General features: G+C 42.5%; 1 long non-coding RNA gene across 1 annotated transcript in view; it reads right to left on the reverse strand.

Moving 5' to 3' along the window:
* Window positions 1-520: 520 nt before the first annotated feature.
* The window catches only part of LOC125139249, a 5,171-nt gene continuing 1,873 nt past the window's right edge, over window positions 521-3,818 (reverse strand). Inside the window, exons 2-3 of the long non-coding RNA XR_007138324.1 lie at window positions 3,510-3,818; window positions 521-3,220 (exon numbers count right to left, since the gene is read on the reverse strand). The exon at window positions 3,510-3,818 is cut by the window's right edge and continues 86 nt beyond it. This is a non-coding gene — a long non-coding RNA (uncharacterized LOC125139249). The remainder of the gene's footprint in view (window positions 3,221-3,509) is intronic.

Genomic DNA, 3,818 nt, shown 5'->3' on the forward strand with positions numbered 1-3,818 from the left:
ATGACAGTACAGTGTAAAGCATAAAGCTGCATAAAGACATACAGATTCCACAGTGTGAGAGAGAAAATGACGAGACCGGAATAAATATTGTATTGTGCAATGTGACGAGTGTGAATACACAATAAATACACTATACAGCCAAAAGGTAACACAAACTCAGAATCACACAGTTTTACAGAACGTCTCTGTGTGTAGTTGTAGTGTGTACTCTAAAGTCCAACATGACAATGTCTATGTGTACAAAGTAGGTCCATGAATACATGATGTGTTAAGCTGTAAAGTGTGTGTGTGTGTGTGTGTGTGTGTGTGTGTGTGTGTGTGTGTGTGTGTGTGTGTGTGTGTGAGTGTGTGTGTGTGTGTGTGTGTGTGTGTGTGTGTGTGAGTGTGAGTGTGTGTGTGTGTGTGTGTGTGTGTGTGTGTGTGTGTGTGTGTGTGTGTGTGTGTGTGAGTGTTTGTGTGAGTGTGTGTGTGTGTGTGTGAGAGTGAGTGTGTGTGTGTGCTGTGAATAAATCCAGTGACTGATTTCTAATGAAGTTAGGAGAGACTGAGAGTAAAATGGAGCAGAAGAACGATAGCAGCGACATTAACAGACCAGTCTTCTACATTAACAGACCAGTCTTCTACATTAACAGACCAGTCTTCTACATTAACAGACCAGTCTTCTACATTAACAGACCAGTCTTCTACATTAACAGACCAGTCTTCTACATTAACAGACCAGTCTTCTACACTTTCTTCACTTTCTTTATTTCTTTTTCTCTTTTAAAGTTTCAGTAAATAAAACTTCAGAAACTGACGACTGCGGCGCCTCGTGGTGTCAGTGGCATTTAACTCTGGACACTTGCACAACGTCAGCAGCTTTATTTTTCCTTCTTTTCCTTCTTGCATATAAAATATAAAAAACACCACCCACAAAGTAAAACACAGCATGTTTAGTTCCTGCAACTATGTGAGAAAGTAGGCAGAGAAATCTTTTATTTAGTGGTCAGAAGTACAGCGAGGGGGAAGTCAGCATGCTGAGAGCAGCTCTTTTCATTAAACCCAGTGTAAAGATGTTAAGGAAGCAAACAAACTACAATCTTCAACAACCTTTGAATTAAAGAACTGAAGATGAGGAAGAATTGAGGAAGATCCAAAAACGTGACCCTGAGGTGAGCGTTCAGTCTGGATTACACACGTGTAAAGCGTGAGCAGGACCAGGAGCAAACATCTCCGTGATTTCACTCCACTTCCTCCTCATTTCCTTTGACACACCACTGCACCGCTCTTCTTGCGGTTCTCCGTCCATTTCCTGCTTATTTTAATGAGCCGAGGACGTCTGGTGTTTAATCTGTTCCTCCTCCACATTTTAGCCGCTGCTGCAGTGAAAACACCTTAACAAGCAGTCGCTTCACTTTTACTCCAGCTGTACAGTGATGATTAAAGCTGTGTGAACACCATGAACCTGAAAGCACCCAGGAAGCAAAAAAATGTACAGATGAAGATGATGACAAAACAAATCAGAACGCTGGTGCGGTGTGTTCGGGTCTCACACATGCATCAGAATAAAAGGCAGACATGCGAGAATGTCTCAGTGCATTTCTAAAATGAATCGAATCTGAATCGACTCTCCTTCAGGAAGTGAATCACACTTTGTGTTGTTTTGTTGTAGATCTTGTGAGCTGCTAAACTAAGAACAGAGATAACACAGAGTTCTTCATGTGTCCTGGAGATTTTTGCTCTTGACCAGTTCCCACCCACCAGTCAGCTTTCTCCCATCAAACGACAGCTAGAATCCGGCGAGATGAAGACAATCTCATGCTTCCATCAGGACACAGGAACAGGACCACATCAGGACCACACCACAAGCTGCTGCTGCATCACAGCGTGGCGTAACACACACTCAGACGAAAGCACTATCAGCTCTCTTCCACATACACCAGCTCCATGACTGGCTCTTGTTGCTGTGATTGACAGATGAGACAGCGTATGCCCCGCCCCCTGGTCACAGACGACTGTGTGAGGATTCAAACTCATAATGTTCTGCTCAAACTCTGTTGTAGATTTTAATTCCATCAAAAGTCTTTTACATTTGTTAGTTAGTTTAATCGTGTGTTGTGTGAAAACTGCAAAAACAATCAAACAGCAAACAAACCAAAGTTATAAAAGATTTATCCAAAAGTTTCACAGAGAAAGAAAGGTGAAGAGAAGTGAAGTGAACGTTCTGTGTAACCTGAACCCATTCTGACGACGGAGTGAGACGGAGGGCAGAGAGATGTGTGACACAAATATGTTCATCTGTATAAAGATTCTTCATTAACAGTTTAATTGTGTAAAGAATTTTTATTTTAAATAATTATTCTTATGTTTTATCTTTTTCCTTTTTCTACAGTTCTTTTTTATTCTTTCATATGCTAATTTTTTTCTTTTACTCTCTCTCTCTCTCTCTCTCTCTCTCTCTCTCTCTCTCAGTATTCATTACTGTCACACTTCCACTTCTTTTCATTTACGTTTTTATTATTTCTGTTCTCTCTTTCATTCTTTCCTGCCTTCCGCAACTTTTCTTTCTTTCTTTCTTTCTTTCTTTCTTTCTTTCTTTCTTTCTTTCTTTCTTTCTTTCTTTCTTTCTTTTCCCTCCATCACTCTCAGCTCTGTGGACACACTCCCGAATATTTGAGGAAATAAAACACTCGTCTTATCCTTTAAGTCTTTAAATAGTAAAGAAAGTGCAGTAAAGGTTCTTCACTCCGCTCTGGTTCTAACAGGTGAGAGAACGTCCCACATACACACACACACAAACACACACACACACACACACACAAACACACACACACACACACACACACACACACACACACACACACACACACACACACATACACACACACACACAAACACACACACACACACACACACACACACACAAACACACACACACACACACACACACACACACACACACACACACACACACACAATCACACAGTCAGCACTTTGAGAGCAGGTGAAATGCTGAAAGTGTGGAATGCAGTTAGGATACAGGCCTGAGATCAGTTCTGCAGTCAGACAGCTGAGTTGTGATTTCTGCACAGAAACTTCTCTTATTCAGCACTGAGCTCCATCTGACCCTCATTTATTCTCACTCCACTTTTAGAAACACAGCGACACACAGCTTGAGGAACACACCTGGCTGTGCTGCATTTATTCTGGAGAAAAACGAACATCTGTTTTCTTCTTTCTCCTGTGGAGCAAAGAGGGATGATGGAGAGAGAGAGAGAGAGAGAGAGAGAGAGAGAGAGAGAGAGAGAAGTGAAAGGTGTTTCCTGCTCAGCTTCTTTTCTCTTTCTCTTTACTGTGAACAACAGAGCAGAAAACAACTTTTCACAGCCGACTGACGACGGGATCTCTTTGTGTCACGTCTCACACACACACACACACACACACACACACACACACACACACACACACACACACACACACACACACACACACAGAGATCATGGCAATCCCCTTGCTTTCATTTCACCCACTGATCAGTTGTCATGGAAGTCAAGCCTCCTGTCTGTCTGCCTCTTGCTGGCTTTTTCCTCTCTGTCAGACTCGCTCGTCTTTGCCAAGAAGAGAAGACAAATTCAGCAGATTGACTGCTCTGAGCTGCCAGGCCGCTAATCCGCACTTGGACTGCGATCGCTTTTCTTTTGCACTACTGTAAATGTGTCGCTGCGGTTTCTGGCTTGTTTGTAGTGTAAAACATTTGTTAGCTGCGGACTTAAATTCCAGGGCTGGGCTTTGATCCCGGACCAGAAAGTGTGGCGTTCGGTTTTCTTATCTTCCCTCGC

The sequence above is a fragment of the Tachysurus fulvidraco genome, chromosome 17 (assembly GCF_022655615.1).
Source record: "Tachysurus fulvidraco isolate hzauxx_2018 chromosome 17, HZAU_PFXX_2.0, whole genome shotgun sequence".
Taxonomy (NCBI): Eukaryota; Metazoa; Chordata; class Actinopteri; order Siluriformes; family Bagridae; genus Tachysurus; species Tachysurus fulvidraco.